The sequence below is a fragment of the Symphalangus syndactylus genome, chromosome 10 (assembly GCF_028878055.3).
Source record: "Symphalangus syndactylus isolate Jambi chromosome 10, NHGRI_mSymSyn1-v2.1_pri, whole genome shotgun sequence".
NCBI classification, from domain to species: Eukaryota; Metazoa; Chordata; class Mammalia; order Primates; family Hylobatidae; genus Symphalangus; species Symphalangus syndactylus.
In genome coordinates, this window is record NC_072432.2 from 122892472 (window position 1) to 122907796 (window position 15325).

Here is a 15325-nt window from a genome sequence, read left to right on the forward strand (position 1 = left end):
ACTAACCCACTCTGGCAATAATGGCATTAATCCATTCATGAGGGCAGAGTCCCCATGACCTAATCACATCCTAAAGGCCCCACATCAATCACATCTCAACATGAGGTTCAGAGGACACAAACATTCAAACCATAGCAATAAGTAATCCTTTTTCTTAAAAAAAAAATTTATGTTTTTTCTAAAATATTTTATAAATTTGCTTTAAAATTTTTAAATAATACGGAAGCTATAGAGTGGGAGTGGGTAGGAAGATTCTGCAAATCTCCAATCTTCCCCTGCTCACTCTTCACTCCCCATCCCAACCTATCATTCTGCACTACCAGGGTAACCACTGCTAACATTCTATGCTTTGTGAATATTCTGAATGATTTTTAAAGGAAATAAGATCGCTTCTTACATAATATTCTGCAACTTATTTTTTAATTTAATGTATGTTAGAGAGCTTTCCATATTAATACAATATGTGTGGCCCATTTTAATAGCTATAAGCCATTGTATTAACATACCATCATGAGGGTATACTGCCACCTTGGATGAACATGTAAGCTACTTCTTTGTGTCTATATATTTGCTTTTGTTATTATTAGAAAGCAGTAAGGAACAGCCTGTACACATAACTTTGCAAATTTATGTGAATTTATCTACAAAATAGATTCATAAAAGTAGAAATGGTGAGTCAAAGGAATGAAGCATTTAAAATTTTTATAGATATTGCCAAATTGATCTTCAAACACTTGTACCAATTTGTTCTCCCAGGAACAACAGTGTGCAAGAATATTTGTTTGCATAGATCCTAGCCAACTGAGGGAGTTATCGAACTATTAAATCTTTGCCAATCCATTGGGGGTAATATGATAATCTGTCCATTTATTTTGTATTTCTTTCATTATCAGTGAGCATGAGTCTCTGTAAGACAGATTCATTCTTTTTCATGCAAACTCCCTGTTTATGTCTTATACATGTTTTTCTCTGAATTTTGGTCTTTTTCTTTCCTGTTTTTAGAAGCAATTTTGGTACTATGGAAAATGAGTCCTTTTGTTACAAGTGTTGCCATTATTTTTTTTTCCAGGCTGTCTTTTGACTTTCCAATGGTATTTTTTCAAGTAATTTTTTTTTATTTTTGTATAGGCAAATCTGTTTATCCTCTTCCTTATGGTTCTTAGTTTTACATCATACCTAAAAGAGTCTTACCCATTCTAAGATCTTTTTTTTTTTAATTCATGAAGGTTTTATTCTAGTGTTTTTATAGATCCATATTTTTACCTTTAAGCATTTGATCCTTCTGGAATTTATTTTGATGTAAGAAAGGAAGTAGGTAACAAGCTTTACCAGGTGGAAGAATTACTCTTACCAAGAAACCACACTAAGTTCAAATATCAAAAAAATTGTGTTATGCACACATCATGTATTGAATGTGTAAGGGCTGTTCAACACATTGACATTTCATTGATCACCTCAACCTCGACCAGCTGTTTGTTCTGCCTTTATGACCTAGCAGTGTGTGCAGCTTGCCGATTCAGACCTCGGTTTACCTGCTGGCATGGAACCCAGTAAATGCCTCTTTATTGAATTGTTTTCCTAATTCAGAATTTTTTTAAGTTTTGTAGTTTATTTACTATAAAACAAAGTTGACAAATACATAAATCTGTCTCACTCATTGAACCATTAAGTATCCTCTATTTTCTTTGATAGTTTTTGGGGTACAGGTGGTTTTGGGTCACATGGCTAAGTTCTTTAGTGATGATTTCTCAGATTTTAGTGCACCTGTCACCCAAGCACTGTATACTGTACCCAATATGTAGTCTTTTATCCCTCACCCCCTCCAAACCTCCCTCCCCAAGTTCCCAAAGTCCATTATATCATTCTTATGCCTTTGCATCCTCATAGCTTAGCTCCCTCTTATAAGTGAGAACATACGGTATTGAGTTCTTCCATTCCTGAGTTACTTCATTTAGAATAATAGCCTCCAGCTCCATCCAGGTTGCTGCAAAAGACATTACTTTGTTCCTTTTTATGGCTGAGTAGTATTCCACGGTGTATATATGCCACATTTTCTTTTTCCACTAGTTGGTCAATGGGCATTTAGGTTGGTTCCATATTTTGCAATTCCACCAATTCAGAAATTCTTAACCTTTTTTGTGCCATAGACCTCTCTGGCAGAATGATGTTTTTAAAACACATAGGATTACAAAAGAAACAAATATATTAAAATTGAGTTCTACCCACAGACCCCTTGGTTTATGGACCTAAGATTACTTGAGACTTCTTTTCTGCACCAGACATTCCAAAAACACCACTTCTTAGAAGTAAACACAAAACCCTCTCCAATGGTCAAACTCTCACCCACAGACGCCAGCAGTTCTCTCTGAATCCTGGGCTTCCCTCTGCCTCAATGCCTCTTTCTGTGGTCATTGACCCACACTTAGCTAGTCTGCAATCTGCTACTCCATATCAGATGAACCATTGCCAAATTCATAAGAGATAGGCCATATTAAGGAAAGTGAATTTATATAAAATAATACTACCTTCTCTTGTTCTCTTTATTTCCATACTTACTCTCATTCCTTTTTCCCACCCGGTGCTAATATCTCTTGCCCTGCTGCTTCCTACAAGGCCATCGCTTACTACTCAGTCATCCAATGCACAGCTACATATTATAGTCCTGTTACAATATTGAAGAAAGAACATAATCATATATTCTCATGAGTATGTGTCTATCATGAATTTGGTTGCTTTGTTTATCCCTAAATAAGCGTATCTTTCTCCATGTCACCATACTGGAGGTCTTCTTGATCCCTGCCTCAAGAAATGAGTTGACATCAGAAGGTCGGCCGGGCGCGGTGGCTCACGCTTGTAATCCCAGCACTTTGGGAGGCCGAGGCGGGCGGATCACGAGGTCAGGAGATCGAGACCACGGTGAAACCCCGTCTCTACTAAAAATACAAAAAATTAGCCGGGCGCGGTGGCGGGCGCCTGTAGTCCCAGCTACTCGGAGAGGCTGAGGCAGGAGAATGGCGTGAACCCGGGAGGCGGAGCTTGCAGTGAGCCGAGATCGCGCCACTGCACTCTAGCCTGGGCGACAGAGCGAGACTCCGTCTCAAAAAAAAAAAAAAAAAACAAAAGACATCAGAAGGTCATCTATGATGAACTATTAACTGAGAATATTTGGAGAGCAGAAGGAAAATGATAACCATGGATTTTTGTGATAAGAGGAGCCATTCTGAATGAGGCATCAATTGAGTTGAGACTCACACAAAAGAAAAATCTCCCTTTGCAGACACCAGGAAGTCTGAAACTGATTCCATCTGGTTTGTCTGTGATGTATAACATTACTGGGTCATTAGTCTTTGCCTTTGCTCAAAGCTAACTCTAGCATCTGGACTGGCAATGTCAGAGCCCTCACAGGCATCCCCACACCAACAATTCTGTAGCCCATGTGGGAGAAGACCTTTGACTTCAAAGGCTGAAAGAGAATCAATAAAAAACCTTTTGGCTCCTTAGTGACTAGAGAATACATAAGGCCCCAAAACTTTCTCTTTTTCTCTCTCTCTCTGCAACTCTATGCTGAAAGAGTTCCTGAAAGGAAAGAACTACAAAGAGCAAGTGGTGAGTTCCTTGACAAAAACAAGTCTCATTAACAAGCAATTCAACTTTTCTCTGAGATGAGCCATATGGACTGTAAACACAAAGACAAAAAGAATTTTAACCCCTAAGTAGCAAAGTTTTCACAGAGCTACTACATTAAAAAGAGATAATAGACATGAAAACACATTTTTTTTAACAGCTGGTAAGTAAAGGTATAATTATCATCAACAATAATCATAGTTTTCTTCATTGAACCTGGTTGAAAAATCATACAAATTCCAAGTTATGAACTCAGAACATTTATTTTAGACCTCATTTTGTCTGACGTAAGATTACTCATTCCTGTAAGCACAACAAAAGGCCGAGAAGAGACCGGAGAGGTCATCTAGCTTAATCCCTTCTTACAGATGAGGAAATAGAGTATCAGAAAGGTTAAATGAAGTGTTCAAGTCATAATGAGTCAGTGCAGAGCCAGAACACACCACAGATCTGCTAACTTTGTGGTCTTTCTAGTGATACAATACCACCTACCAGAAACAAATTTAGAGAGTTATATTGTCTGTTACACAAAGCCCTGCTGGACTCACTATCTTCCTTTTGTTACTCACATCTTCTATTCAGTCTTCCCCACTCTGCTGTCTGCCCCAGGAGGCTGACTTATATGGACTACCTCAACGGACACGCTTGACCTCTGACTTCCAGTTGAGTTTAACCAAAGACGACCCCCCAGCAAGAGGATGAAAAGACAGAGGACAGAGAGGTTGGGTTGCTTATTCGCTGGAGTCCCCTTCAGCCCCATGTTAGTATCATCCTGAGATGAGAGCTCCACACAGTTCTTTCCCTCTGTCCCTTCACCCCTTCAGGTCTAAGAGTGTGTGTTAGTTCCCTAAGGCTGCCATAACAAATTTCCATGCTTCAAACAACAGACATTTGTCTCATAGTTCTGAGGCCAGAAGTTTGAAATCAAGGTTTTAGTAGGGCCATGCTCTCTCTGAAGGGTGTAAGTGAGGATCCTTCATTGCACCTGCCTTGCTTCTGAAAGTTGCTGGCAATCCTTGCCATTCCTTGGCTTATAGATGCATCACTCCAATCTCTCCTTCAGCTTCACCTGATGTTTTCCCTGTGTCTCTGTCTATATCTCTTCTCCTCTTATTATAAGGATGTTAGACATACAAGATTAAGGCCCACCATAATGACCTCATCTTCATTTGATTATGTCTGCCAGGATGCCCTTTCCAAATAAGATCACATTCAGAGGAACGGGAGGTTACAACTTCAACATGTGTTTTTGAGAGACACAATTTAACCCATAACACGATAGTAACAAAGCCCTGTTACTACTTGCCCCAGGGCACTGCATTATCCTGTGGTTTTCACAGATCTGATCTGCATTCCTGCAAATAATTTCTTTACTAAACTTTCCCCAAGTTTCACTTCCACTTAGGATATAGAAAGCCCAAGAGAATATTGATCCCACCCCAATAATGAGAAAAAGCCAAAGAACCTATTCTTGAGCCCATCAGAGAGCTGAGAACACAAAGCAACCAAATTAAGTAAGTTCCAGTGAGTCATAGACCCCTCTAAGGAGAGATGGAGCACACAAACTATTTCCCTTTTGACACAGCACAAAAGGAAAAGGCAGGTGCCATAAAGGTAGGTGAAAAGAAAACAGCTACAATTTTAACAAATTCTTAAAGGTCAAGTGTAGGCTAATGACACAATATGCAATCCCTAGACCCCTTATATACAAGCAGAATCTGCACTCACACACCAGTTATTTTTCTTAAACCTTTACCAGGTACTCTTGAGAAGGATTTCAGGCAGGATAGGAAACTTGAGTGAGTCTCTTCAATGGTGCCAACATTCTGGTCGTGAACATCTGCTGCTGTGGTGGAACAAGCACAAGGTCTCGCTCACTTCTTTTACATGGAGCAAAAGTCTAAAGCTGCTGGGGGGAAGGCAAGAAAACCTCCCGCTTTCAGAGCCCTGGCAAAGATCCCTGCTTCTCAAAGGGAAAGAAAGCAAAAGTTCTCTGCTACAGGGGTAAGAAAGCTTCTGGAACAGTGAGAAACTCTCTCTAGCCCTGGACCCTACCCTCATACAAAGCAGTGGCCTGTTGCCACTGAAGGCAAAACTGAAAAATCTGACTACACAAGAGCTCCCACAGATATTAGGTTGGTGGATAAGAAATTGCGGATTTTGCCATTAAAAGTTATGGCAAAAATCACAATTGCTTTTGCACCAACCTAATATAAGGCAGAGTTTGGCTGAAATAGAGGGGAGGGATAAGAATACTGAGAAAGTGCCACCACTGAGGCTCAATGACGCAGGACCTACCTAAGACAAGTGCTGAACCAGGAGAACAAAGATCTTCCCCGCTGCATCACAAGCCTCACACCAAATAACATACAACAGCTGTCTACGCCTGAGGGTATGACAGCAAGAATATGAATAAATATCCTATCTGTGATGGAAACATGCAGAGGCTGCTAAAAACTAATGATGAAACATAAATATAGAGAAAAACTCTCAACATCTCAGGCCCCATGTCAAGTGCAAGCTAGCAGCAGTCCACCACTGAAGGAATTTGAAGCTCACGGTCTACTGAAGGTAACTACAATAATCACAAAACCTAAGCTCAACATATGTACCAACAAGAGTAACTCAAGCTCACACACTAATAGCGTGAAATAAGAAAAGTCATGCCCACTTCAGAACATAAATACGACTTACCTCAGATACCACTATTCTTTTACATATAATGTGCGGCAGTCAATCAAAAATAAAAAGACAGACAAGATAAAGCCAACCACTATAAAGACACAGAGCAATCAATAGATTAATAAGACCCAGAGATGATATGGGCATTAGCATCATCAGACAGATTTTTCAACAACCATAGACTATTTTAAATAATCTAGTTGAACCAGTGGGTAACTTACATGAAGAGAGAAATTTTTAGCAAAGCAATACTATCAAAAAGTCACATGGATGGACAGGTGTGGTGGCTCTTGCCTGTAATCCCAGCACTTTGGGAGGCCGAGGCAGGCAGGTAGATCACTTGAGGTCAGGAGTTCAAGACCAGCCTTGCCAACACGGCAAAACCCCATCTCTACTGAAAATACAAAAATTAGCCAGGTGTGGTGGTGCACACTTATAATCCTAACTACTCAGGAGGCAGGGGCAGGAGAATTGCTTGAATCCAGGAGGCAGAGGTTGCAGTGAGCTGAGATTGTGTCACTGCACTCCAGCCTGGGCAATGGAATGAGACTCCATCTAAAAAATAATAAATAAATAATTAAAATTTAAAAAGAAGTCACATGGAAAGCTAGAAATAAAAAGCATGATACGATGAGTTAAGGATTTGTTGTTGCTATATTACTTTCAATAAACATGATATCTGAAATACAAAATTCTTTCAGTAAGACATAGCTTAAGAAAAAACAAGTAAAACTGAAGAATGAAAAAATATCCAAATTAAAACAGAATAAAGAAAAAACAGAGCATTAAAGAATTGTGGTAGAATACCAGTTTAACATACATGTAATTAAAATTCCAGATGGAAAAGAGAGAAAGAATACTGCAGAAGAAATATTTGAAGAGGTAATAACAGATGATTTTCCATAATTAGAGACAACACACCAAATCTAAACAGCTCAGAGAAACACAAGCTAGATAAATATACACAGACACAAAGACCCATCATATTCACACTGCTGAAATCAAAGATAAAGAGAAAATCTTGAAGGCAACCAGAGAAAAAAGAAGCATTACATACAGAGATACAAAGATAAAATGACAGACTTTGCATCAGAAACTATACAAGACAAGAGAGGCATCTTTAAAGTGCTGAAAGAAAAAAAAATCAACCTAGATTTCTACGCCCAGCAAAAACACCTTTTATAAATGAATGCAAAATAAAAATATTTTCTAAAAGACAGCAGTTGAGAAAATTCATTGCCAGTAAATCTGCATTAAAAGGGGAGTTAAAGAAAGCTCTGTAGGCAAATGGAGAATGATAAAAGACGGAAATTTTGACCCACACAAAGAAATAAAGGGCAATAAAATTGGTAATATCAGAATATATATAAGTATTTTTTCTTATTTTTAGTCTCTCTAAAGGAAAATTGTCTTAGGCAAAATAATAGCAATATATTGTGAAATTTATGACATATATAGAAGTAAAATATATGACAAAAATAACATAAAAGATGAGACAGAAAATAAAATGTACTGTTGTACTATAAAGGAAGCAATATAATTACTTAACCATAGACTGTAATATGATAAGATGTCTTTTGTTAATCCTACATCAACTACTAAACAATTTAAAAGAGGTATAACTAATAATCCAACTGTGGAATCACACAAAAAAATACTCAAATAATGCAAAATAAGGCAGAAAAGAGAATAAGGAAACAAAAAAGTGGCATTTAGAAAATAAGTAGCAAGACAGTAGATTTAAATTCAACCATATCAACAATTTTATTAAATAATAATGAAGTCTATCTCTCCCCATTAGAAGGCAGAGATTGTCAAATTAGAAAAGTAGCAAAAGTAGCAAGACCCAGATATATGCAGTCTACAAGAAACCCACTTTTTTTTTTTTCTTTTTTTTTTTTTATTATACTTTAGGGTTTTAGGGTACATGTGCACAATGTGCAGGTTTGTTACATATGTATCCATGTGCCATGTTGATTTCCTGCACCCATTAACTCGTCATTTAGCATTAGATGTATCTCCTAATGCTGTCCCTCCCCCCTCCCCCCACCCCACAACAGTCCCCGGAGCGTGATGTTCCCCTTCCTGTGTCCATGAGTTCTCATTGTTCAATTCCCACCTATGAGTGAGAACATGCGGTGTTTGAAGAAACCCACTTTTTATATATAAAGACAAAGGCAAGTGAAAAGCGGGCGAAAGATATAACAAAATAACACTAGTCAAAAGAAATCTGGATCAGACAAAGTAGGCTTCCAAACAATGAATACTGCAAAATATGAAGAATATTACATAATGATAAAGAGATATAATACACCAGGAAGACAACAATCCTAACAATCCTAAATGTACCTAACACAACTTTCCAAAATACATGAAGCAAAGACGAATGGACTCAAATGAGAAATAGACAAATCCACAAGCTGACATTGTAGTTAGAGAATTCAAGTTAGAGGATTCAACATTCCTCTATCGGTAATTAATAAAACAAATATACAGAAAACTAGTATGGATATAGAAAATGTAAATAATAGTATAAACCAGCTTGACCTTCTTGATACTATATAACATTCCACTTAACAATAGCAGGATAAACATTCTTTTCAAGTGTATATAAAATATTCACCAAGAGCAACCATGTTCTAAGCTATAAAAAAACTCAACAAATTTAAAGGGAATTAAATAAATGCAAAGTATGTTTTATAAATGCAATGAAATTAAACTAGAACTCAGTAACAGAAAGATATCTTGAAAATCCCCAAACATTTGAAAATTAAACACACTTTAAAATAAGAAAATCACAAGGATAATTAGAAAATATTTGGTATTGGATTTAAAATGAAAACACAATCAAAACTAATGGGAGGCAGGTCAAGCAGTGATTAAAGGAAAATTCATGGCATTCAATGCTAATATTGGAAAATAAGAAAGTTCTTAAATCAATGATTTAACCGTCTAACTTAAGGAACTAGAAAAAGGACAAATTATACCCAAAGCAAGCAGAAGAAAGAAAATAAAAGTGAGAAGAAATCAATAAAATATAAGAAACAAAATCAAACTATCTCTCTGGGTTTCTAAAGATAATGCAACATGACTGAAAGATAGTCTGTGTCTAGTTCCTAAGTTGCTGAATGTGTGAAGCTGAGATAATAGCAACCAATATTTGTACAGTTCCAGCCAATTGGCACAGTGTTTTCATAAAAAAATGCCTATTTGGTCCCACAGTGATCATATTGAGTAAGGTAGTACAGCAATTTTCATTATTATCTACAGGTAGGTGATAGTTACAGGTGAGGTATCTATATTAGATGACCTACCAAAGACTAAGTCAAGATATAATTTCAACATTCCTATTTCCAAATTTACCTTCCGACTATTCCTTCCTGATTCCTTACACGGGGTGCTATGGGAATTTTGTAGAGGACTGAAGCATCTTATTCCTGCCTCCTGGGTGAACTCGGGAGTGAAATAAATCAGAAGCAAAAATCCAAAATGTGTAGCCGTGGCTCATTTGTTGAAACATCAGAACATTTTCATAATACTTGAAGAAATTTTTTTCTCACCAATGTTCATGCATTTCAAAGATAAAAATCTACATTCTTCATCAACATTCCAAAAATACTACCCATTGCCTACAAATTGGCTATTTGTATTTTTTTTTTCACTTAACACAAAGACCTTTTCAATAGCTAACTAGACTTTCCACCCCCAACTCCATTGGATGTAATAAATCTTAAATTATCTGTCTAGGAAACATCATACTTGGAAAGTAATTTGGACGAACTCTTCGTTCCATTTTGGATAAGTAGTAATCCAACCTCTCCTTGAACATAACCAGGACTCTGAATTTACTTCAGGACATTATACTTTCAGAAAACAGTAATAATTTGAAAATCTCTGCTATGTTGCATTCTGTCCAAATCTACATCCCTGCATCTTATGCCTATAATAGTAATAAAGGAACACCTAATGAAAATAATCCAGATTGATTTAATCTGGAAAATCACAAGGCACCATAATAAAGATGTCCTTTCCAGTGGAAACAATAGCAGGTAACTCATTTGTACTAACAGCCACTTGACTGAGTAACAATCTAGACGAGTGAGCAGTTGATTTCATCCATATAAGTTCTTTTTTTTCTCCCTCCGAGATAGAGTCTCACTGTGTCATCCAGGCTGGAGCGCAGTGGTATGATCTCGGCTCACTGCAACTTCCGCCTCCCAGGTTCAAGCAATTCTGTCTGCCTCAGCCTCCCAAGTAGCCAGGATTGCAGGCACCCGCCACCACGCCAGGCTAATTTTTGTATTTTTTAGTAGAGATGGGATTTCACCATGTTGGCCAGGATGGTCTTGAACTCCTGGCCTCAGATGATTCCCCCCACCCCTTGGCCTCCCAAAGTTCTGGGACTATAGGCGTGAGCCACTGCACCCGGCCCAGCCATATACATTTTTATATGGATAACTGCTAGATGCTCATATGGAGGATTCAAGACCAGTTTTGTGCTTCAATTGCTTTTGGATGTATACAGAGGAATATAGCAAATACTTGTTGAGTTTCCATTATGAAACAGACACCATACAAGGCACTTTATAGAGACACTTTCATTTAATTCTCACTGATAATCCTTACTATATGTTATTACTTCCCATTTTATAGATGAAGAAATTAAGGTTCAAACAGGTTAAATAACGTGTCAGAAGCTACGGAGTTTGTAAGTAAAAACTCAGGGTTTTGAACACATCTTTTAAGCTTCAAAGCAGATCTTACCCAGTTCATCAGTGTGCCTTGATTAACCGAAAGCAGAACCTAAGCTGTCCTTTCCTGATTCCTTACACTGGATGCTATGAAAGTTTTGTAGAGGACTGAAGTGCCCCATTCCTGCCTTCTGGGTGAACCCAGAGTGAAGTACATCAAAACTGAAATCCAAAATGTTTAGCCATAGCTGACGAGAAATGGGTAGATTTATTAACAGTTTCCCCATTCCTCCTTCCCCACCCACCTAATACTCCTTCTAGCATCCTCTTGGGGTCCATAACAGCCCCAGGCCCCCCAAACACCACCTGTTCTGGGTTTGCCATTCCCAGATTTTGCTCCTGCTTCAGGATGAGCCCTCATCTTAGCCTCCTTCCTGCTTGTCTCACTTTCCCAAGGCCTGGTTTGATCACCTCTGAAAGCTTAATTCATTGCTTCAAAAACTGCCAGGAGGGGTAGCATTGTAAAAGAGGAGTCCTGGAAAGGTCACTGTGATAGCGTGAGGGAACGTTTGGTGTGGAGAACAGGAGGACATTTCAGCCCCAAAGTTTAATACACAGTGATCTAATCTGACCACAATGGCACCCAAAACCAACATTCTTTTCCATAAAAACTTCCATTATTTCACCTCTTCTACCTGGGGGTGCTCATTTTCTTATAAGGGGAGCAGGCCCTGCATCGGATGCTGCCAGCATCTTGAGGGCACAATTCATGTCTTATTCTTCTTCATATTCCTGATGCCTAATATAATTCCTAGCACATAGTAGGGGCTCAATTGCTCTTTGTTAAGTGAATGAAAGAAGGAATGGGCAGAAAAACATAGGATTGCATGGAAATGTCACTAGTTCCAGCTTAGTCAACTCAGCTAATTTATCTCTCTGGCCACTGTCCTAAGGAAGCAATGACATTAGCCATAACAAAAACACACATTGCCAGGTCTCCTTCGTAGAAAAACAGTCTGAATAAACAGAATAGGAGCTCTGATGATAAAGAGACCTCATTCCAATGAGGAAGGCAATCCAACTCAATCTAAATGTTCATGGAATCTGAACACTCAGAATTCAAGAAAAAGTATGTCTAGACGTCTAGGGTCATTAAATCCTCAAAGTCATGTCCTTTATTCCTTACTTCATCCTGGCTTTGGAGTATTTTAGATCCAGTACTATACAACCTGAATGAATAGCTCTATAAACCCAGGATACAAAGCAATTAATCACACCTGTCATTTTTCCAATTTTATCTCAAGCCTCCTCCTGCCATTATCTCAACCTTGGTAGAGAATCCCAGAAATCTGCAAAGGGTCCCCCTTGAGCATTTAGCCGAGTACTGATCGATGGGTGTATATGGACAAACTACTCAAGACAAAGGAAAGAACCAGGCAAAAGGGTTAGAGAAAGCAGCTCTCACACAGGGCCAAGAAGGGTGCCTATTCCCATCACCCAGATTGGAGAAATTCAAAACTCACTGGGCGTGACATAGAGGACGGAAGAAGATCTTGCCTCAGTGGTAGGAAATAATTAGCCCTACATTAGCACTGCTCAGACCCACCTAACAATCTAAAAACCAAGCTCTGAAAGGATCTATGCATTTCTAAGGATCTACAGTTTCTAACTGCCTCCCAGAGCGAAACTCCAGGAGATTTACAGGAATACGAAAATATACGTTGTCGCTTTGCTTTGTATACTGGTTTTGAAAATCTGACTCTAGTCTAATTCGTTTGTCTTTGTAAGTGATTTCATCTTATTACCTGGAGACAGGCCTTGAGAACTTTATTTTTTGAGAACTAATAGTTATACCCGGATAAGTCTGAGAATTCATTGTTTCTGGATTAATTTTGCCAGATGACCTCTTTCAATGTGTGGGTTTACATCTTTTTCTACTTTTGGAAAATTTTCTTAGATTACAGTTTTAAATATTAGTTCGTTCCTTTGTTTTATTTTCCTCCTTCGGGGACTCAGATAACATGAATATTATTCGTTCTTTGCCTGTCTTCCATTTTTACTACTTTCTGAGACTTTTTACTTCTTTCTTTACTCATTTTCATTTCTTTGGTGTCTTCCTGTTTTCCTACCCCTTCTTAAATGTTCATTTGGTCCATTCTCCCTTGTACATCTTCTAATTTATTCTTCATTTCTGAGACTATTTTGTCTTTTTCTACCATTTCTTTCCTGAGTTTAAGGAACTCTTTTTTTTCTCCCTGTTTTTTGTTCCATTTCTGCTCTTAATTTTTGAATTCCAGATCCTCAAATGCTTGCTTCACCTTCAGGCACCACATAATGGCATCTCAGTCAACAATGGACCACATAGAGGACAGTGGTTCCATAAGATTCTAATGGAGCTGAAAAATTCCTATCACCTAGTGATGTCGTAGCCATTGCAATGTCATAGCACAATGCATTCCATGTTTGTGGCAATGTGGGTATAAACAAACTTACTGTGTTGCCAGTCATATAAAAGTCTTGCACATACAATTATGTACAATAAATAATGCTCAATCATGATACTAAATGACTGTTACTGGCTTATGTATTTACTGTACTAACTTTCATCATGTTAAAGTGTACTCCTACTTATTTTTTTTAAGTTAACTGTAAAACAGCCTCAGGCAGGTCCTTCAGGAGGTATTCCATAAGAAGGCATTGTTATCATAGGAGATGACAGTTCCATGCATGTTTCTGTCCCTGAAGACCTCCCAGTGGGACAAGATGTGGAAGACAGTGATACTGATGATCCTGACTCTGTGTAGGCCTAGGCTCATGTATGTGTTTGTGTCTTCATTTTTAAGAAAAAAGTTTTAAAAATAAAAATAGAAAAAAGCTTATAGAACAAGGATATAAAGACAGAAAATATTTTTGTACAGCTATGCAATATGTGTTTTAAGCTAAATGTTATTATAAAAGAATCAAAAAGCTTTAAAAAATTAAAAGTTTATAAAATAAAAAAAAGTTATAGTAAGCTAAAGTTACTTTGTGATTGAAGAAAGAAACATTGTTTTATGAAGTTAGCTTAGTCTAAAGGGGCAGTAATGTCCCAGGCCTTCACATTCCCTCACCACTCACTCACTGACCCACCCAAACAACATCCTGTCCTGCAAACTCCGTTCATAGGAAGTGCCTTACACAGGTACACCATTTTTATACTGCATTCTTACTGTACCTTTTCTATATTTAGTTATGTTTAGATACAGAAATATTTCCCATTATGTTCCAATTGCCTACAGTATTGAGTCCAGTAACCTGCTGTACAGGTTTGCAGCCAAGGAGCAATAGGCTAGACCACACAGCCCAGGTGGGTAGTAAGTATACCATCTGGATTTGCGTAAATAAACTCTATGATGGTCACACAACACAATGACAAAATCACCCAATGACGCATTTCTCAGAACTTATCCCCATCGTGAAGCAAAGCATGACTGTATATTTAATTCATTTTGGAACATAGACCTACAATTTTCTTCTGCTTCATGGTTGTTTTTCAGGAAGGGACTTTTTCTCAGTTGATTTGCATGCAAATGCATTCCCTAATTTTCTGAACTATTTCTCTAAAAACTTTCCTTTTATTCATTTTTATGATACTGCAGTATTTTAGAAGATTTCTCGTTTAATTTCTTTTCTGTCTAGAAAAGTCCAGGTACTTTAGTGAGGTTTCATCTGTTTGTTTTGGTGGCAGTGGGCAGGTTAGGAGGCTGCCAGTTTTTAGTTCTCCTTTGTCTTGTAGGACACTAAAATTCCTCTTTTTTCTTTTCCTCTTCACCACCCAAGCTCCAAAGCATGCTTCTTCCTTCCTTCTCTGTTGCCTTTTTCTCTCCCAGAAGCTTTTCTCCCCAAAAGACCATCCTTTGAAATCAGATTTTCCCATTTAAAGAACGTCTATGCCTTTAAACTGTATGTCTAGTCCAAACAAGATATACAAATGGCCAAGAAACATATGGAAAAATGTTCAACATCATTAATCATCAAGAAAATGCAAATTAAAACCACAATAAAATACCATCTTACCCAAGCCAGAATGGTTATTATTAAAAACTCAAAAAGAAGAGGGCTGAATACTTTGGATCCCTTCTCTGCTGTCACACTCTGAATATTTTCAGATTTCAGATGGATTTCATCCTGCTGGGGGTCGCTCCACACTCAGGCTCCTTCACTGCATCTTCCCCTGAGCTTGTTTCATCTGCCTTTGCCTGCTTCCAAACCCCACCATGTGAGACAGGGGCATGTGGGACCACGGCTCTGGTGTTTGTTGACTTTTCTCTTTTTACTCAGTTATTGCA

At 38.0% G+C, this 15325-nt stretch overlaps 1 long non-coding RNA gene across 1 annotated transcript; it reads left to right on the forward strand.

Annotated features, from left to right (window-relative positions):
* Nucleotides 1-2713: 2713 nt before the first annotated feature.
* LOC129491798 (uncharacterized) lies at nt 2714-3496 on the forward strand. Its single transcript, XR_008660617.1, has 2 exons — nt 2714-2826; nt 3134-3496. It is a non-coding gene; the product is annotated as an uncharacterized lncRNA (long non-coding RNA).
* The last annotated feature ends 11829 nt before the right edge of the window (nt 3497-15325 follow it).